General features: G+C 36.6%; 1 protein-coding gene and 1 pseudogene across 1 annotated transcript in view; one reads left to right on the plus strand and one right to left on the minus strand.

Annotated features, from left to right (window-relative positions):
* The window catches only part of LOC101440840 (zinc finger protein 781-like), a 53,243-nt gene that overhangs the window by 20,795 nt on the left and 9,339 nt on the right, over positions 1-23,109 (minus strand). The window lies entirely within an intron of this gene.
* Positions 7,363-7,902, plus strand: LOC101430629 (ubiquitin-like protein FUBI pseudogene; annotated as a pseudogene).

Below are 23,109 nucleotides of genomic sequence, written 5' to 3' on the forward strand. Positions count from 1 at the left end.
GAAAAAGAATTGGTTGGCAAAACTGAATTAAAAGTCACAGCTCCAACTGCTGGCAATCTCCCCCACCCTACAGACATTTTTGAATTGTCAGGCTTCAGGGCCAGCAGCTACAGACAAAGAGGCCCCAAGGACCCGCTTCCCAAGGAAAGGGGAGAGAGAAAAAAGTCTAAAGCTAACTTATCTTTTGACCCATAAATTTGATCTGCTCTGTCCCATGAGCTCTTCCAGGTTGGGTTGGGCCATGCCATTGTTTGCGTTGGGAGCCAGCAAGGGACTAAAGAGATCTGGTCCTCTCATTCTTCCCCTCTACTGACACTGGCTGTTGAGGAAGCAGAGATAGTAGAATTATTTCCTACCTTGGAAAAGAGTGGGCTTCCAGCAAAGGTTGGAGAATTGCCTTTGATAAAGTTTGAGTTACCAGGCTCTTAGCCTCCAGATGGAATCTTCTATCGCACTGATCTGATCACTGTTGCAGCACACATTCTGACCAGGCATTGAACTGAGAGGTCTACCAAAGAGCACCATCTACTGGTAGATGAAGGAAGTGCACATAAGGAAACTAAAAGTAAATGAGAGGCTTTTTCTGGCCTTTAAAGCCTCACTCTAAAAGGCCCTTGGAAGCAGTCCTGCAACTGATTACTGGGTCCAGGGCCCAGATGTGAGCAACTAACAGGGACAATCCTAAAGACCGAGAACAGGGTGAACCAAGAATCAACGAACAGCAATATCACACAGCCTCCCACCACTAAACTCTATGAAACAGAGAGAAATTGAACATTTGAACAAATTCACCGTCTTAATCAGATTTTTAGACATCAGCAAAAAAATTACAAGCCACACTAAGAAAATGGAAGGAATGGCTCCCAAAAAAATAATATATCAAACTCCCAGAAGAGACACAGGATTTGAGACAAACAAAAAGATGGACACAAATTTCCTAAGTCAAATTAATGAGTTGAAAGGCAATATTGCTACAAAGGACATCAAGAAGTCAATGAGCAAGCATCAGAATGGAAACATAACAGAGCTCATGGGAATGAAAGACATGATAGGTGAGATCAAAATCATCTTAGAGGAGGCGGGGCAAGATGGCATCTGAGTGAGTGCACCTTATAATCTCTCCTGCAAAGAAGCCACTGCGTAGGGTTGGAATTTTGCTGGACCAGGCTGTTTCAGGTGTTTGGAGGGCAGGAGGTGTCTGGACATTGATTTAGTGGGACAGTGACAGAGGAGATTCATGTAAAAGGTAGAATTTTGGGTCTCTTTCACGGAGATCAGGTCTGCCGTGGGACGCTTTCCACTGGGGAGGGCGGCATGGCGGCGGTGATTCCTGGAGGCTTTGCTGCGCTGGGGAATTCCCAAGCCCTGAGCAGGCTATTCGGGGGCTTGCAGGTTGGGAGGTGTTTGGAAGTTGATTTGGTGAGACAGAGACAGAGGCATTCTTGTGAGACGTGGAAATTTTGGGTTTCTGACATGGAGATCAGAGCTTCCAGCTAGAACCCCTCCCCCTAGGGCAGACGGCCCATCTGTGGCATCCCCAAACTGCTTGTAGTACAGTGGTGCCCCCAGCAGGCTGTTTCAGGGGCTTGCAGGGCGGGAGGTGTCTGGAAGTCGAATAGGTGAGACAGAGACAGAAGCATTCTTGCCAGACATGGAATTTTAGGTTTCTGACACGGAGATAAGAGCTTCCGGCTAGAGCCCCTCCCCCTAGGGCTGGTGGCTGATCTGCAGCAGTTTTTGAATTATTTGTAGTACAGAGACACCCCCAGCAGGCTGTTTCGGGGGCTTGCAGGATGGGAGGTGTCTGGAAGCCGATTTGGTGAAATACACACGGAGGAGATTTTTGCGAGATGTGGAATTTTGGGTTTCTGACACGGAGATCAGAACTTCCAGCTAGAGTCACTCCCTGTAGGGCTGGTGGCACATCTGCGGCAGTCCCTGAATTGTCTGTAGTACAGCAGTGCCCCCAGCAGGCTGTTTCAGGGGCTTGCAGGGCAGGAGGTGTCCTGAAGTCGACTTGGTGAGACAGTGACAGAAGACTCTTGTGAGGGGGGTAATTTTGGGTTTCTGACACAGAGGTCAGAGTTTGTGGGCATGACTACTCCCCATAGGGCTGGCACTCAGCTGCAGGGATCCCTGAAGGCTGTGTTGTGCTGCAGTGCTCCCAGGGTCCCTGTTAACAGGATTAGTGGTTCCCAGGTCTGTGTCTCCAAAACCCTGGTGGCCCAGACCCCAGGGACTCACACATCTTGAGTCTGCAATATCACAGACTTCCCATCCCTGAATCCACCACACCCTAAGGGCCATCTGAGGTCCTTGATTGTCCTAGCCCTTGTTTGTCTTTTTCTTTTCCTTTTTTCTTTTTTTTTTTTTTTTTTTGGTCTTGGTTGCTAATATTGCATTATCTCCTGGTCTTTTCTCCCATTGTATCCCCCAAGGTGCTTTTTCATTTATTTAGGGTTTTTTCTCTTCTTTCCTTTTTCTTCCTTGTTTCCCTCCCTCACATTTGCTGTGTTTCTTCATCCTCCATTTCCTCATTTCTGTGTGAATTGATTTTGGCCAACTACACACATCCCCTTTCCCCCACATCATGCTATCCTCCATCATCTACTGTCTCTCTTACATTCCATCTCCCTTTCTTTGGTCCCCAAATTGTCTAACTTTTAATTTCTAATACCTTTGTTGTGTTTTCGGTCTTTTATCCACTCTTGATACTATTGTCTTTCTTTTCTCTTTCCCTCTCTCATGAAAACACTGGCTTTTTAATTCATACTATATTCCTCCCCATATTCAGTTGACTATCTCATTATAGGTACTCTACTTACTGCTATAACTCTACACAACTTACATGAATCTAATATCCATCCTCCCAGATCTCATATTGCTGCTCTGTTAACATTTATTACCAATATTACTTTACACATTTTCTTTTCTTAAACAATTCCAATTCCCTGGCCCTAATAATTTCCTTCAAAGTGAACTCAGACAGCAACAAGAAATTAGAATAAGAAGAACAAAGTGACAAAGAGAAGATATAACACTTACACAAGAACAACAACTAATTAATCCCCAAGACTAGACAAAGAAGCTAAGGAAATGATTAAACCCAACAAGGTAAAATGATGACCAGACAGCAACAAAAATCTAGAAACCAAATCAGTAATCAGGAAAATATGGCTAAATCCAATGAACAAACTAAGAACCAGGAAGGGGAGCAGAACATCGGACAAGTAATTAAAGATCTCAGAACATATATCAGAGACCAAATTAATGAAGAAAAGGAAGAGTTTAACAATATAAAGAAAACACTTGGAGAGGAAATTGCAGACATACACAAAAAGATAACAGATATGATGGGAAAGAACACCACAGTTCAAGAAATCAAAAATAAACTCACAGCAAATAGCTGCTGATTATAAGAGGCAGAGGAGAGAATTAGCGATGTGGAAGACAGTACATCGGAAATCAAACAGATAGTAGAACTGATGGATAAAAAGATAGAAAAAATCCAGCTAGGACTTAGGAACCCGAATGACAATGCAAAATGCAAAAACATGTATTATAGGCATCCCAGAAGGAGAATAAAAGGGAAAGGGGACAGAAGGGGTGTTGCAGGAAATAATGGCTGAAAACTTCCCAAATCTACCGAGAGAGATGCATGTACATATCCAGGAAGCACAACGCACCCCAAACATCATAAACCCCAACAGGCCCACCCCAAGAAATAGACTTGTCAAATTATCCAAGGCTCAAAACAAAAGAGAAAATTCTAAAAGCAGCAAGAGAAAAGAAAACCATCACATACAAGGGAGACTCCAGAAGATTAAGTGCTGATTTGTCATCTGAAACCATGGAGGCAAGAAGGCACTGGTATGATATAGTCAAGGTACTAAAACAAAAAAATTTCCAACCAAGAAAACTCTACCAGCTAAACTGGCATTCAAAAATAATGGAGAGTTCGAAACATTCACTGATTAACAGAAATTGAAAGAGTATGCCAACAAGAAACCTCCCCTTAAAGAAATACTAAAGGGAGTTCTACAGGAAGAAAAGAAAAAACAGGAGAAGCAGAGTTGGAGGAGAGTGTAAGAGCAACAAAAAAGACAAAAAGAGAAGGAAAAAAACAAACAAAATATGACAAACACAAGTCCAATCAAAATATGGTTAACATAAATAATTCCTTGAAAGTAATAACACTGTCAGTGGATTAAACTCACCTATCGAAAGATTCAGACTGGGACATTGGATAAGGAAATATGACCCATCTATATGCTGTCTACAAGAAAAACATCTTAGACCCAGGGATTCATGGAAGCTGAAAGTAAATGGGTGGAAAACAATCTTACAAGCAAACAGTAACCAAAAAAGGAAGGAGTAGCTATGTTAATATCAGACAAAATAGACTTTAAATGCAAAACAATTGTGAGACAAAGGATACTACATTTTAGTGAAAAGGACAATCTCTCAAGAAGAACAATTATAAATATTTATGCTCCTAGAGGGCACCTCCAAATACGTGAGGCAAACACTGGAAAAACTAAGTGAAAGAATAGATGCCTCTACAATTATAGTGGGAAATTTTAATACACCACTATCAACTTTGGACAGAAAATCTCAAAAGAGAATCACTAGGGGAAACAAAATATTCAAACAGTATATTAAGGAGCTGGATCTAATATACAGATCATTACATTCGAATACAGCAGGATATACATTTTTCTCAAGTACACATGGATCATTCTCTAAGATAGACCATATGCTAGGCCACAAAGAAAGGCTTAATGAATTCAGAAAGATCAAAATCATACAAAATAATATCTCTGACCACAGTGGAGTGAAGCTGGAAATCTGCAAGGGCCAGAGGCCCAGATTTCACACCATGATTTGGAAATTAAACAGCACACTCTTAGAAAAAAAACAGTGGGTCAAAGAGGAAATCTCAAAAGAAATTAATAACTACCTTGAAACTAATGATAATGATAACACAACATCCCAAAACTTATGGGATGCAGCAAAAGCAGTACTGACAGGGAAATTTATAGCCATAAATTCATACATCAAAAAACAAGAAAGAGCAAAAATTGAAGAACTGCACATTTGGAGGAATTAGTAAAAAAACAACAAAGTAACCCCAGAGGAAGAAGAAAGAAATAACAAAGATAAGAGCAGAACTAAATGAAATAGAAAATAAGAAAGCACTTGAAAAGATAAACAAGACCAAGAGCTGGTTCTTTGAGAAGATCAATTAAATTGACAAACCCTTAGCGAGACTAACAAAGAAAAAAAGAGAGAAGATGCAAATACACAAAATAAGAAAAGAGAAAGGAGATATCACCACTGACCCTACAGAAATAAAGACTATCATAAGAGGATACTTTGAAAAACTATATTCCAACAAAAATGACAATTCAGAGGAAATGGACAAATTCCTAGAAACACATAAGTAGCCCATATTGACGAAAGAAGAAATTGATGATCTCAACAAACCAATCACAAGTAAAGAGATAGAATCAGTCATTAAAAACCACCCAACTAAGAAGAGCCCAGGGCCAGACAGATTCACAGGTGAATTCTACAAAACATTCCAGAAAGAACTAACACGAATCCTGCTAAAACTCTTCCAAAAAATCAAAACAGAAGGAACATTTCTGAACTCATTCTCTGATGCCAACATTACCCTAGTACCAAAGTCAAACAAAGACACAAGAGAGGAAAATTACATACCAATTTCTCTAAGGAACCTAGATGCAAAAATACTCAACAAAATACTTGCTATCCGTATTCAACAACACATTAAACGAATTATACACAATGACCAAGTGGGATTCATTTCAGGTATGCAAGGATGGTTCAACATAAGAAAATCAATCAATGTAATACACCATATAAACAGACTGAAGGAAAAAAATCACATGATTATATCTATAGATGCATAAAAAGCATTTGACAAAATACAGCACACTTTCTTAATAAAAACACTCCAAAAGATTGGGATACAAGGAAATTTTTTGAACATGATAAAGAGTATATGAAAAACTCACAGGCAACATCGTTTACAATGGTAAAATCCTAAAATCCTTCCCTCTAAGATCAAGAACAAGACAAGGATGCCCACTCTCTCCCTTTCTACTTAACATTGTCTTAAAAGTACTTGCTTGAGCACTGAGGCAAGAACCAGATATAAAAGGCATTCAAACTGGAAAGGAAGAAGTCAAAATTTCATTATTTGCAGATGACATGATCCTATACATAGATAACCCTGAGAGGTCTACAACAAAGCCCCTAGAACTCATGAGTTCAGTAAAGTTGCAGGTTATAAGATCAATGTGCAAAAAATCAGTAGCATTTCTGTACACCAATAATGAGCAAGATCAGGAGGAAATCAAGAAACAAATACCTTTTACAATAGTAAATAAAAAAATCAAATACCTAGGAATAAATTTAAAGAGTTAAAGAACTTATTATACACAGAGAACTACACAAGACTGTTCAAGGAAATCAAAGAAGACCTAAATAAATGGAAGAATATTCCCTGTTCATGGATAGGAAGACTAAATATTATTAAGATGTCTATCCTACCAAAACTGATCTACACATTCAATGCAATCCCAATAAAAATCAACACAGCCTTCTTTAAGGAACTAGAAAAACTATAAAATTTATTTGGAATGGAAAGAGGCCCCGAATAGCCAAAGATATATTGAAAAAGCAAAATGAAAATTGGAGGAATCACACTACCTGACTTCAAAACATACTACAAAGCTACAGTAGTGAAAATAGCATGGTATTGGCATAAGGAGAGACAAACAGATCAATGGAATCGAATTGAAAGTGCTGATATAGAACCTCATATATATAGCCATATAATATTCGATAAAGCCACCAAACCCTCTCAACTGGGAGAGAATGGCCTATTCAACAAATGGTGCCTGGAGAACTAGATAGCCATATGTAAAAGAATGAAAGAGGATTACCATCTCACCTCACACCTTATAGAAAAATGAACTCAAGATGGATCAAAGACCTAAATATAAGAGCCAAGACAACAAAGACTTTGGAAAGCAGTGTAGGGAAGCATATACAAGAGCTTGTAATAGGAAATGGCTTCATGAACTTCACACCAAAAGCATGAGCAGCAAAAGAATAAATAGATAAATGGGACTTCCTCAAAATTAAAGCCTCTGCACCTTAAAGGAGTTTGTCAAGAAAGTGAAAAGAGAGCCTGCACAATGGGAGAAAATATTTGGTAACCATATATCTGATAAGAGACTTATAACTTGCATATATAAAGAACTCCTTTATCTGGAAAATAAAAAGATAAACAACCCATTTTAAAAATGGGAAAACACGTAGTAACGTTAGACTCCTCAGGCGGCAAGGAAGTACGAACTCTTGTTACTTCCTCTTTCTCGACTCCATCTTCGGCGTAGCGGCAGCAGCGGCCTTAGCTCAGTCGCCAACATGCAGCTTTTTGTCTGCGCCCAGGAACTACACACCCTCGAGGTGACGGGCCAGGAAACGGTCGCCCAGATCAAGGCCTATGTAGCGTCCCGGGAGGGCATTGCCCCAGAAGATCAAGTCATGCTCCTGGCAGGCACGCCCCTGAAGGATGAGGCTACCCTGGGCCAGTGTGGGGTGGAGGCCCTCACTACTCTGGAAGTAGCCAGCCGCATGCTTGGAGGTAAAGTTCATGGTTCCCTGGCTCATGCTGGCAAAGTGAGATGTCAAACTCCCAAGGTGGCCAAACAGGAGAAGAAGAAGAAGACGGGCCGGGCCAAGTGGCAGATGCAGTACAACCGACGTTTTGTCAATGTTGTGCCCACCTTTGGCAAGAAGAAGGGTCCTAATGCCAACTCTTAAGTTCTTTGTAACCCTGGCTTTCTCTAATAAAGCCATTTAGCCACCCCCCCCCCAAAAAAAAGGGAAACGATTGAAACAGACACTTCTCCAAAGAAATACAAATTGCTAAAAAGCACATGAAAAAATGCTCCAAATCTCTAGTTATCAGGGAAATGCAAATCAAAACTACAATGAGATACCATCTTACACCCATAAGATTGGCAGCTATGAAAAAAAACAGAATACAAATGCTGGAGAGGATGTTGAGGAGTGGGAACACTCATCCACTGCTGGTGGGAATGCTGAAGGATCCAACCATTCTGGAGGACAGTTTGGTGGTTTCTCAAAAAACTAACCATAGATTTGCCATATGACCCAGCAATGGAATTGCTGGGTATATACCCAGCAGAACTGAAAACAAGGACACAAACCGATATATGCACACCAAAGTTCCTAGCAGCATTGTTCACTATTGCCAAAAGCTGGAATCAACCCAAATGCCCATCAATGGATGAATGGATAAATAAAATGTGGTATATACATACAATGGGATATTACTTAGTTTTAAGAACAAATGCACTACAAACACACTTGATAACATGGATGAATCTAGAGAACCTTATGTTGAGTGAAGCAATCCAGGCATTGAAGGACAAATACTACATGACCGCAATGATATGAAATAAGTAAACCAAACTGCCTCGGAGAGCTAGAGACTGAATGATAGGCTTACAGGAAATTGGGGGGTAGTGGAAGGATGTAAGCTGACATCTACATGACTGAAATCTAAGATAAGCTGGAGGTAAGTATGTGTACAAGGAAGGGATAAAATGGGGGCATAGGGTTACCTTTGGGTGGGGCTTTGCAGGCTTGAGCGGGGCTAGTGATGGGCGGATGGGTAATATTGCCCAAGAAATTGGGGAAAGGGTGGGGCAACATACGAACATAGAAGATTGTCAAATGTTTGTTGAGAGTACAATGGTGAGAAAACCTTTTCAAAAATATAGTAAGGAAAAGTTACCTCTTTTAAGATACTTAAAGGGGATAATCTGATGTAGGACAGACTCCTAGGGAATATGTGAATGCTCACTGTGCCAGAGTGGGTTATATCCTTGGGTAGAGACCCATATAATGAGATTGAAGGTATACCCACATCCTGGGAAGGACTGATGCCATCAAATAGAGGGGAACTGTATCTCTCAACAGAAACGGTGGCTCCCAGGGCATTAGGGCAGTTGAGCATGTCAAGCCCTCAACACTGTTGCCAAGTATCTCTGAACATGGCTCTTAAAGAAATGAAGATTGACTATCACTGTGGGCCCTAAGGGGAGGGGGAAAGAGGTATTGAATAGATGGAACCAACGTAACTGTGAGGGCAATAGAAGTATTTCATATGAGTACGCAAGGATGGATATAAAACATGTAAAATTACACCAAAAACACATAAGGGCTGATAGGCTAAAATGTAAATCATAATGTAAAACACAGGATAACTAAAAATTTAGAAAATTGTATAGCCTAAAGTATAAACTACAATGTAAACACAAATGTTACCTTGTTTGAAAGCTATTGTCTCAATATCAGTACATCAGTTTCAGTAAATATGGTATGAATATGTTAAAAGATTATTGCTGTGGAAGGGAAAGGGTTTATGTTGGATATGTGGGAGTACTGTATATTGTATTATATGATTTACTGTGATCTAAAACTCTTGTGAAGATAAGCTTAATAATTAGAAATAAAAAAAGAAAAAGATAGGATGTAGAATTTTTCCAAATTATGTATTCTATATCTAACCTTTAAACTCATTGCTATATTCCATTTTACTATTAAGGGAACCTGGCAATATATTGGGCTTCACTTTTCAGGAAGTTTTGGATCACAGAGAGGTTCAACAATGGCAGGGGAGGAATACTGGTGTGGGATGTTATTGACAGGGGGTATATGGTTGCCAGGGAGTTCTACAGGGCATATATCCAGGGTACATAAAAATGTTTGGATATTTTCATAGTGGAAACAATTAAAAACAACAACTGAGGGGGTGCTGAGTTCCTAGCCAGGGGAGCTCTATCACAGTCCTTAAAGGAACAGCAACAATCCCCAAGTGCAACGGCAAAGACCAAAAATAAATGAAGGTCCAACAATGAGTCCCTAATACTAATGACTATGCTTGTGAGCCTGTGCACCTGAAATAAGAACAAGGCCTAGAGTAGCAGTGTGCCTAAGAGTTCCCTCCTGAGAGCCTCCGTGTTGCTGAAATGTGGCCAATCTCAAAGCCAAACTCTGCATGTAAATGCATTGCCTTCCCCCCAGTGTGGGACATGACTCCAGGGGATGAGCTCCCTGGTGCCGAGGGATCACTATCAAGTACCAGCTGATGACCTAACTAGAAAGTGACCTTGAATAAAATGTTCAACTCGGACCAGCAGACTATCCCTGTCTATATATAATAACAGGAGTTAAAAATGCTTTTTGACCTAAATCAAGGGGGAAATGGAAAGGACAAATGAGTTTATATGGCTATGAGTCTCTAAAAAGAGCCAGGAGGTTATCAGAGGGGTTGCCCTTATGCACACCTCAGCAGAGTCTCAGAAACAGATAAAGTAGATACAACCCCAGATATTGGTTCTTCTGAGGGCTACAGAGACCCACAGGTTTTATGGTCTTGGCAGATGGAGTTCACTGCCATGTCAGTTGGCCCTTCTTTGGAGTTTGTGTTTCTGTGTGATGGAGCTGGACTCAGATGTGATCTCTTTTCACAAGGCTCTCCTGTTTATTTACCAGAATTGTAGTTGGTGCTGGGGTTTAAGATATATCTAGGGGATCGGAATCTCTGGACTGACCATGATGGCCAGGCCCTGAGCTTCAACAGACTTCAGCTCCTACACTCTGGTTTATTGGACTTATCCCACTCAGCTAACATGGAGTTGAAGAAGGTTAACCACCACACCATGGAGCCAAGAGTGCCACAACTGAAAGCAGGAGGATTGCATCCAGCATCCATGTGGAATCTAAGCCCCCTCTTGACATAGATGTGGAATGGACACAACCAATCCAAGGTCCACAGGATGGAGGAATAGAATATGGATTAGAGTGGACTTACTGATATTCTGTTCATGAACTATTGTGGTTAGTAATCAAAGAAAATATGGCATTGGTGTGGAAAAAGTGGCCATGGTGGCTGCTGGGTGTGGGGAATGGGAGGAAGAGATGAGATGTGGAGGTATTTTCGGGACTTGGAGTTGTCCTGGGTGGTGCTGCAGGGACAATTACCAGACATTGTAGATCCTCCCATGGCCCACTGGATGGAACATGGGAGAGTGTGGGCTATGATGTGGACCACTGACCATGAGGTGCAGCGATACTCAGAGATGTATTCACCAAATGCAATGAATGTGTCATGATGATGGAGGAGAATGTTGCTATGGGGGGAGTAGTGGGGTGAGGGGGCTGGGGGGTACATGGGGACCTCACATTTTTTAAATGTAATATTAAAAAATGAATTAAAATAAATTTTTTTAAAAAGCATATTAGAGGCATGACTGGAAATGATGGAAGAAAGAATAATACAGAAGACAGAATAGATGTGATTGAAGAGAGAAAAGAACAGAGAGAAAGGAATGGAGAAAATTGAGCAGGTGCTTAGGCAGATGAATGATAACATAAAACAGAACAACAAATGTATGATGGGAGTTCGAGAAGGAGAAGAGAAGGGAAAAGGTACAGAAAGAGTGTCTGAGGAAATGATAGCTGAAAATTTCTAAACTCTCATGAATAAGATGAACTTGTATTTCCAAGAAGCACAGTGTATCCCAATCAGAACAAATGTGAATAAAACTATTCCAAGAAACATACTGCGCAGAATGTCAAAGGTCAAAGATAAAGAGAAGTTTCTGAGAGCAGCAAGGTAGAAGCAAACCATCATATACAAGGGAAACCCAGTAAGACTTACTATTTCTCCTAAGAAACTGTGGGGGTGAGGATACAATGATATGATACAATTAAGGAAACTGAAAAAGAAAAACTGCTAGCCAAGAATTCTTTATTCAGCAAAATTGTCCTTCACATATGAAGGTGAGTATAAAATATTCACAACAAACAGAAACTAAGCGTTCATAAAGAAGAATTCAACTTTGTAGGAAATGTTAATGGAAACCTTAAGCCTGAAATAAAAAGACAGGAGAAAGAGAGACTGTGGAGGAGAATATGGAGAAAAGAATAGCAGACAGGATAGCCAAAAGAGTAAAAAGCCAGATGAAAATTAATGATATACATGAAAACCAAAGAATAAAATGATAGAAATAAATAATGCATTTACAGTAATATCGTTGAATGTCAATGGGTTAAACTCCCCAATCAAAAGATATAGGATGGAAGAATGGATAAAAAACTATTCATATGCTGGCTACATAGACTCACCTTAGACCCAAAGATACAAACTGGCTGAAAGTGAAAGACTGGAAAAAGGTACTCCACGTAAACAGCAACCAAAAAGAAGCAAGGGATAGCTATAATAATATCAGACAAAATAGACTATAAATGCAAAGAAGTTATGAGATACAGAAGGCCATTACATATTAATAAAAGGGACAATCCACCAGGAAGAAATAGCAGTCATAAATATCTATGTACCTAACAAGGGTGACTCAAAATAAATGATGCAAACTCTGTCAAAACTGAAGGGAGAAATAGATATCTCTACAATAATAGTTGGATACTTCAACACACCACTCACATTAGATAGAACTAGACAGAAGATTAACAAGGAAATAGAGAACATGAATAATATGAGAAAAGAGCTAGATCTAACAGAAATACATGGAACACTGCACCCAAACTCTAAGGGCTACACATTCTTCTCAAGTGCTCATGGATCATTCTCCAGCACAGAACACATTAGGTTATGATGCAGGTCCTAGTAAATATGAAAAGATTGAAATTATACAAAACGCTTTCTAAAATCTTAATGGGATTAAACTGGGAATCAATAATAGACTGTAAGGAGGTAAATTTGTAAATGTGTGGAGGCTGAACAACACACTCCTAAATAATCAGAGGGTCAAACAAGAAATTGCAAGTGAAATAAGTAAATATATTGAGAAGAATGAAAATGAGAACACAACTTACCAAAACTTATAGGATACAGCAAAGATAGTCCTGAGAGTGAAATTTATAGCCCTAAACATCTATATTAAAAAAGAAAAGGTAAAATCAAAGATCAATTGAACTAGAAAAAGAACAACAAACCATTCCCAAAGCAGGCAGAAGGAAAGAAATAATAAAGATTACAGCAGAAATAACTGAAATTGAGAACTAAAAACCAACAGAGAAAATCAACAAAACTAGTTGAGCTGTTTCTTAGAGAAGATCAAAAAAAACTGATAAAACCCTAGCTAGTCTTACTAAGAAAAAGAGAAGATGCAAATAAATAAAATCAGGAAAAAGGGGGCTGTTGAAACTGACCCCACAGAAATAAAAAGGCTCATAAGAGAAACAAATTAGACAACCTAGATAGAATGGACAAATTCATAGAAATTCACAACCTACATTGTCTCTACAAGAAATACAGGAACTCAACAAACCAATCATAAGTAAAGAGTCTGAATCATCATCAGAAAACTCTCAACAAAAAAAAAATCCAGGACAAGATGGCTGCATGGGTGAATTTCTACCAAGCATTTTGAGAAGAATTAACACCAATACTGTTTAAACTCTTCCAAAAATTGAAGAGGGAAACTTACCCAACACATTCTATAAAGCCAACATCACCCTAATACCAAAGCCAGATAAAGACACTACAAGAAAAGAAAATTACAACAATGTCTCTAATGAACATAGGTGCAAAAATTCTCAATGAAATACTGCAAATAGAATCCACCATATCAAAAGACTTACACATCACAACCAAGTGGGATCTATTCCTGATATGAAAGGGTGGTTCCACATAAGAATTTATCAATTAACAAATTAACAAATTGAAGAAGAAATCCCACATGGTCATTTCGACTGATGCAGAAAAGGCATTCAACAAATTCCAGCATCCTTCCTTGATAAAAACACTAAAAATATAGGAATAGAAGGAAAATTCCTCAATATGATAAAAGGCATAAATGAAAAACCTACAGCCAACTTTTCTCAGTGGGGAAGGTTGAAAGCTTTCCCTATAAGATCAGGAACAAGAAATGGATGCCAACTATCACCACTGTTATTCAACATTGTGCAAGAAGTTCTAGCTAGAGCAACTAGACAAGAAAAAAAAAAATCATCCAAATAGGAAAAGAGAAAGTAAAACTCTATTTGCATATGGCATAGTCCTATATTTAGAAAACCCTGGAATGTCTAGACAAAGCAACTTGTAATAAGTTTTGCAAAGTGATAGGATAGAAGATCAACATGCAAAAATCAGTAATGTTTCTCTACACTAGTACTGAACAATTTGAGGAGGAAATCGGGGAAAATTCCACTTACAATAGCAACAAAAGACTCAAATACCTAGAAATCAATTTAACCAAAGAACTACAGGACATATATGTACAAATTTTTTTTTTAAATGCTAAAAGAAATAAATAAAAACCTAAACAAATGGAAAGATATTCCATGTTTATGGATTGAATAATTACATAACATGAAGCTGTCAATCCTATCCAAACTGATTTATACATTCAATACAATACCTATCAAAATTCCAACAGCTTACTTTACAGAAATAGAAAAATTACCAAATTCATTTGGAAGGGTAAGTGCCCCAAATAGTCAAAAGCATTCTAAAAAAGAAGAGTGATATGGGAAGACTTTTACTGTAATATAAGAAATATTACAAAGCACAGTAATCAAAAAAGCATGGTATTGGCATAAAGATAGGCATATCGATCAGTGAAATAGAATTAAGGTTCTAGAAATAAATCCTCAACTCTGCAGCCAACTGGTTAACAAATCTACCAAAGCCATGTTAAAGGGACAAAACAGTCTCTTCAACAAATGGTGCTGGAAGAACTGGAAATCCATATGAAAGAGGACCCCTATCTCACCCCCTATACAAGAATAAACTCAAAATGGATCAAAGACTAAATATAAAAGGCAAGACTACAAAAGTACTAGAAGAAAATGGAGGGAACCATCTAAAAGACCTTGTGGTAGGTAGTGGTTTCTTGGACTTTATACTCAAAGCATGAGTAACATAATAAAAAATAGACAAATGGGACCTTCTCAAAATTAAACACTTTTGCACCTCACAGGACTTTGTCAAAAGGGTGAAAAGGCAGCTAACTCAATTGGAGAAAATATTTGGAAGTCACATATCTGATAAGGGTTTAATATCTATTATATAGAGAGATGCTACAACTCAACCATAAAAAGACAAATCATCTCATTTAAAAATGGGCAAAAGACTTGAAGAGACATTCGTCCAAAGATGAAATACAAATGGCAAAAAAAAAAAAAAAAACACATGAAATGTTCAGTATCACTAGTGATTAGGGAAATGCAAATCAATGCTACAAGATATTATTTCACACCTATTAGATTGGCCACTTTTTGTGGGAAACAAAGACATGTTGTTTCCATAATAGCAAGTTACCTCCTTAACCATTGAGTCATGCTGTCCTTGGAGATATAGTTGCAGGTCATAAATCTATCAGGGAAATATAACATTCTGGTGGAACAAGGACTTGCTAGAACAGAACAACCTGAGCAACAAGATTAATGAGTATATTTGTTTCAATAATATAAAAGACCATTATGAGCTTTGGTAACTATCTAATTCACTGTGTTAGTAAGAATGAGGTAATGGTAATAGTTATCTAGAATGGTTCCTGCTTCTCACGGCCTGTTGGGGTATATAAGCAAGCCCCTGAGATTAATAAATTTGTCTGATGAGCTTAAGGCTTCAGTGCTTGCATATCCCCTGATCCCAATCTCTCTTTGTCTTTCATTCCCAACACCCTTCGGGTCCGTGACTCCGACAACTTTTAAAAAGAGAACTACAACTGTTCAGGAGGATGTATAGAGATAGAAACACTTATTCAATGTTGGTGGGAATGCAGAATGGTATAGTCACTATGGAGGACAGTTTGGCATGTCCTAAAGAAATTGAATATGGATTTGCCACATAATCCAGTAATACCTCTACTGGGTATATACCCAGCAGTACTGGGTGGAATGAAACGAATAGACATCTGAACACTGATATTCACAGTGCTGTTACAGTTGCCAAAAGTCAGAAACAACCCAGGTGCCCATTAACCGATGAATGGTTATACAGACTGTGATGTATTCACATGATGGAATATTATGCAACTGTAAGAAGAAATGAAGTTGTAAAGCGTATGACAATATGGATGAACGTGGAGGACTTTGTTAAGTGAAGCAAGTTAGAAAGGAAAGGACAAATACCGTATGATTGCACTACTATTAGCTAAATATATTGTGTGATCTCGTGGAGTTAACTTGAAAGTAGAATGAGGTTAGAGAATGGGAAGCTAAATGTTAGCTTGTGCAGAATCGGTAAAAAGGATGTGTGTTAATCTTTGGAAAGAAATAGAAAAGGTGAAAGCCCAAAATAATGTTTGTAACTAGCAATACTATTATGTGAGTATGAAAGTGGTTTAAAGGGAAAGTCTAAAGTCATGTCGATTACTAAAAGGAAAGTGAAAAAATGTAACATGGCATTGTACAGCTTAGTAAAACTGCATGTGAACTATGAACATGGGTAAAATTGCATAAAACTGTGGTTCTTTTAAACTGAACAAACATTAATACTACAAGCTGTTAGTATTAGACAAAAAAACCCAAATACATATTGTATGATTCCATTTATATAAAATGTAAATATAAATCAATTTATAAAGTCAAAATTATGTTAGCGGAGGAGTAGATGTAGTTTAAGTGGTTGAATGCTTGCTTCCCATGTACAAGGTCCCAAGTGTGATCCCCTGGCACCTCCTAAAAACAACGAACCAACCAAAAATAACCAACTCTCATTGGGGAGCAGATGCAGCTCAGTGTCTGAGCACCTACTTCCCATGTATATGTTCCTGGGTTCAATCCCCAGTACTTCCTAAAAAAATAGATTAGTGGCTACGTAGGTCTGAAGAAGGACTGCTAAGAAGTGTGGAGTTTTTATGTTTCGAATAATGAATTTGTTCTAGAATTTGTTGTGGTGATGAATGCACAACATTGGGATTACACTAAAAGTCATTGATTACACACTTTGGATAGACTGTATGGTATTTCAATGTATCGCAATAAAACTGCTCAATTAATAAATAATTGTGCAAGAATATCCAGAAATAGACATTGTACCTTAACAATAAGCAGTCTTCCATTCCATATAAATGGAATGTCTTTTCATTTATTTAGGTTTTCTTTGATTTCTTGTACCAATGTTTTGTAGATTTCTATATACATGTCCTTTATATCCTTGGTTAGATTTATCCCTAGATATTTGATTCATTTAGCTGCTATTGCAAATGGAATTTTTTTCTTGATTTCTACTTCTGATTGTTCATTGCTTGTGTATAGATAACAGTACTAATTGTGGGGTGTTGATCTTGTACCCTGCCCCATTGCTGAATTCATTTATTAGCTCTAGGATCTTTGTGATGGACTTTTCAGAATTTTCTATATATAGGATCATGTTTTCTGAAAATAAGGAAGGTTTTACTTCTTCCTTTCCAATATAGATACTTTATTTCCTCTTCATTTTCTAGCCTAATTCCTTTAGTAAGAACTTCCAGTAGAATGTTGAATAGTAGGGGTGACAATGAGTACCCTTTTCTTGCTCTTTTTTGTAGAGGAAAAACTTTCAAGTTTTCACCATCAAGTAGATATTAGTTGTGGGTTTCTCATATACATCCCTTGTTGTGTTGAGGTTTCCTTGTAATCCTAGTTTTCTAAGCATTTTTATCAAAAAGGGGTGCTGGGTTTTGTCAAATGCCTTTTCTGCATTGAGATGATCATGTAGTTTTTATTTCCTTTGCTCTGTTAATATGGTGAATTACATTAATTGATTTTCTTACATTGAACCACTTTGCATACTTGGGATAAATCCTAATTGGTCATGTTGTATAATCATCTTAATCTACTATTGGATTTGGCTTGCTAATATTTTTGTTGAGAATTCTTACAACTATCTTGAGAAGAGATATTGGTATATAATTTTCTTTTAATGTGTTGTCTGCCTTTGGTATGAGGGTGATGTTGGCCTCACTCTTATGTATTGGAGAGTTTTGTCTCCTCTTCATGCTTCTGAAAGTGTTTGAGCAGGGTTCGCAATAATTCTTCTTTGAATGTATGTTAAAATTTTCCTGTGAGGTCAAGTGTTCCTGGGCTTTTAATTTGTTGGGAGGTTTATGATAATTGATTCAATCATCCTACTTTTATTGGTTTGAGATCTCCTGTTTCATTTTGATTCAGTATAGGAAATGTGTATTTCTATGAATAATTTGTTCATTTCATCTAGGTTCTCTGATATTTTGGCATACACTTCTTCATAGTATCCTCTTATAGTCCTTATTTTAGTGGCATCAGCAATATTCAAGTCTTTAATTCCCTATTGATCTTCTAACCTGATGTTCTACCCATTACTAAAGTGGTTTGTGGAAGTCTCCTACTATTAATATAGAACTATCAATTTTTCCTTCCAAATTGTATTTATTTCATATATTTTGGGGATCTGCTTTTAAGTCCATATATATTTATAATTGCTATATCTTTTTGTTGGCTTGAGTCCTTTATTAGCGTATTCTAACCCACTTTGTCCCTTTAACACTTTATGACTTAATATCCCTCTTATCTGAAATTAATCTAGCTACCTCAGTTTTCTTTTGCTTAGTACATTCATGGCATATGCTTTTTCCCATCCTTTACTTTCAACGTATTTATGTGGTTGAATGAAAGGTGTTTTGTAGAGAGCATATAGTCAGTTCATGGTTTCTGTTCATTCTGCCAGTTTATACATCTGATTTGAGTTTAATTCATTTACATTTAAAGTCACTACTGATATTATATGACTATTTCTGCCATTTTGTTATTTAGTCTTTATGTTATATCTTTTTTGATCCACAATTCTTTCATTAATGTCAACTTTCATATTTACCTGATTTTTAAAATATTGTATTATTTTGAGTCACTTCTCATTTTTATCTGGATAAATTTTTTATGTATTTTCCTTGTGGTTACCATGGGATAAAATTTCACATCCTAATATATATAACAATTATATTTAATTTGATGTTTTTCAGGCCCAGAAACTCTTTCTGAACCCATTCATGTCCTCCCTATAGTAACTATGCAGTTTGAGCCCTAAGGTATTTATTTTAAAAATTTAGAAAAGTTTGCATGCGAGTTGAACAGAATTATACAAAAATATTTGAGTAGTGATTATAATATAGCAACCATAGACAACAGACCTATACTTTTAAAGGGAAGGGGAATAGTTCGCAATTCTCCAAATTTTTTAAATAGTATCAAGCATCTTTACATCATTTATTCTGGGATAAAACAAAAACTCACACAATGAATTAAGAACACTGCCATGGATAAATTTCCATCTTCAATATCAGAAAATCCAAATTATTATTAAAATAGCTAAAAATGTATGCCATAATTTAAAACTAAGTAATCCAACAATATTCATCATAAATTAGATATGCAGCATGAAAATGATTTTGATAAAATGGACAAGGGAAACCTCTGAAATAATCTAATGGGCTCCAAAAGAACATGGGACAATAGTATAGCTTTTATATTTACATATAAAAAATGACTTCCTGATGAAATTATATATTAAATGATTTTACCCTGAAAACAAGGAGTCTAAATATTCATAAATTAATAGAGTTTGGATTACATTTTCCCCCTTTTATTCTCAATTGACAGCCAACTCAGTTCAGGTTTCTCTGACAGGGTTTGGGTCAGTGAACACTGTTGGCTTTTACTCATCCTTGAAACTGACTCAAGCAGCCCCCATATATATCCAAAATTAATCTCCAGCATTCCTTGGTTGGTCACTTACTTCTTCAACAGTTCTTCAGTTACTACACTCATGAGTAGCTTCCTTCAACATTAATCCCAGAACTTGGGTTTTAATAAATAACAAATACCCAAATCAGTGTCTATTGTTCTGTCAATAAACTTCTGAACATCTTCATATGCCAAAATCTGATGTCAAAGATAAGACAGACCTGACAAAGTTAAGATAGACCTTTTGGAGTTCATTTTCTGGGGGAGGAGGCATTCTAAAAAATTATTAGAGACTAATAATACACAGATTTCAGTAAGCTTTGGATAGGAATGAACATTGTACTTGAATACTTAAGAAAGGCTTCCAAATTGTCGAAACTTAGGCTAGTATCTGAAAGAAGATGGTCCTAGATGATGCTTCAAGGTGTTTCAGCAATAAAGGAATGCATAGGAAAATCACTAATGCATTTTTAGAGGTAGAACTTTCCCATGTTGCCTCAAACATCCTAAAGCAATGGAATTGAACACCATAAACCACATAGACCTAACAGACATATACAGGACACTACATCCAAAATCAGAAGGAAGTACATTCTTCTCAAGTGTACTCAGATATTCACCAGGGTAGATCATAGATATGGTCACAAAAAATGTATATTTTTTTTTAAAAAAAGATTAAAGTATCTTCTCCAACCAAAATGGAATGAAAGTATAATAGGGGGATATGGGATTTTTTTCTTTTGGACTAAGGAAAATGTTCAAAAGTTTACTGGGACAATGACTGCACAACTCTGTGATGAAAGAGAGAGCTACTGGGTGTTCACTTTTGTTAGAAAATACTGTATAATATAGTGAACCATGTGGAAGAAGATGGACTGTGGTTAGAAAAATGAGTGTTCTCTCATGAACTATAAAAAATGTATACTACTAATGCATAGTTCACCCCCATTAGGGAGTAATTGGAAAAATCATACCAAGTGTATGCTATGAACCATAGTCTGATCATGTTCGTCCACAATCTGTAACATTCCACAACAATGTAAGATGTTGGTGGAGGGGTAATATATGGGAATTCTGCATATTATGCATGACTGTATTGTAAGCTAACAACTTCTCTAAGAAAAATTTAAAACAGGGAAAAATAGAACGAAAGTAAAAATAAATGCTAGAAAGAAACCTGGAAAACTCACAAATGTGTGGAAATTAACAACACATTCTTAAGCAACCAGTGGGTAAAAAAAATAAATCAGAAGAAAATTAAAAAATACTTTGAGATGAACAAAAACAGCAATACCACATACTAAAACATATGGAATGAAATGAAAGGAGTACTCAAAGGAAAATTTATAGGTGTAAACACCTACTTTAATAAAGAAGAAAAACCTTTAATGAGTAACCAAAAATCTATTTCTAAATCTTAAGGAACTGTAAAAAGAAGAGTAAACTAAACACAAATTTATAAGAAGGAAATAAAAGGGATTAAAGAAGACATAGATGGAATAGGGAAGACAGAACCCAATAGGGAAAATCAACAAAACAAAAGTTAGTTATTTGAAATGATCAATAAAATAGCCAAACCTTTAGCTTGACTGACAAGGGGAAAAAAAGAGAAAACATGAAAAACTGAAATCAGAAATGAAATTGTGGACATTACTACAGACTATAGAAATTAAAAGATTGTAAGATGATACTAAGAACAACTGAAGACCAACAAATTAGATAACTTAGATGAAAAGGAAACATTCCTAGAAACACACAAAACAAAAAAATTAACTCAAGAAGAAATAGAATATTTTAACAGAGCTATAACAAAAAAGTAAATCAGAAATCAAAATTCTCGAAACAATAAGTTCAGAAAAAGATGACATCACTGTTGAAATCTATGAAACATTAAAAGAATAGCACTAATCTTTATCAACCTCTTCCAAAAAATAGAACTAATTCTATTTCTATTAACTAATTCTGTAAGTTCAGTACTGTATGAAAGCCAGACAAAGGTATCAATACTACAATTATCCCTGATGAATATAGATGCCAAAGTCCTCAAAAAAATACTAGTCAATCAAATCTAGCAAAATGTTAATAAGATTATACAACATGACCAAGTGGGATTTAATTAAAAAATGCAAGGGATGTTTCAACATTTAGAAATCAACCACTGTAATACTCCACATTATTAGATTGAAGAAAAAAAAAGAAATCATATAATTTGATGTAGAAAAAGCATTTGAAAAAACACATCATTTCATGAGAAAAACAAACAAGGAATGAAAGGGAACTTTTTCAACCTGATAAAGAGGATTTACATAAAATCCAGTCAGTATCATAAACAATGGAGAAATCCTGAAACTTTATTCCTAAAATTAGGAAGAAAAGGACACTTGCTTTCACTTTCTGCTATCAAACATTGCACTGAATATTGCTGTTGAAGCAATTTGCCTATAAAAAGAAAGAAAAGGCATGCAAATTGGAAAAGAAGTAAAACTATCTCTATGCTGAAGTGACTATTTTATATAGAGAAAAGCCTGTGGAATCCACACACATATAACCACTTACACTCAGGCATAGGCATAGACACATACACACACCATATTACAAATAAATGAATGCAATAAAGTTTCAAGGTAAAAGATTAACATGCATAAAGCAGTTGTATTTATGTAAATTGTGAGGAATCCAAAAAAGAAAATTTTTAAGAACTTAATTTACAGTGGCATCAAAAAGAATAAAATTCTTAGGAATAAATTTAACTAAGCTATGCATGATATATACATGTATATCTATAAAATATTGCTGAAAGAAATTAAAGAGGACCTAAATAAAAGGAAAGACTTCTGATTTAACAGAATGGGAGATTTAATATACTTAAGGGTAGCAATACTCCCCCAAATAATTTAGAGATACAATATCCATCAAAATCCCAAAGGCCATTTTTTAAAAAAGAAATGTCAAAGATGATCCTTAAAATCATGTAATTATGAGACCCTTCAGGGTCATAATTTTATAGTTAAAATTATTTTGAAAAAGAACAAAATTGAAAGATACCCAATTCTCTTTTTCAAAGTGTTAAAAATACAAATCTATAGTAATTAAAGTAGTGCATCACTGCCATAAAGGTAAACATGTAAAAAATGGAATACAATTGATACTCCAGAAAATATACCCATATATCTATGGTCAATTAATTTTCAACATACACGGTACCAAGGTCTTTGCACTCAGGAAGGACTAGTGTCTTCACAAAATGGTGGTGGAACAACTGGCTATGCATATGCAAAGCATGAATTTTGATTCTTAAAATATTTACAA

The sequence above is a fragment of the Dasypus novemcinctus genome, chromosome 14 (assembly GCF_030445035.2).
Source record: "Dasypus novemcinctus isolate mDasNov1 chromosome 14, mDasNov1.1.hap2, whole genome shotgun sequence".
Classification (NCBI taxonomy): Eukaryota; Metazoa; Chordata; class Mammalia; order Cingulata; family Dasypodidae; genus Dasypus; species Dasypus novemcinctus.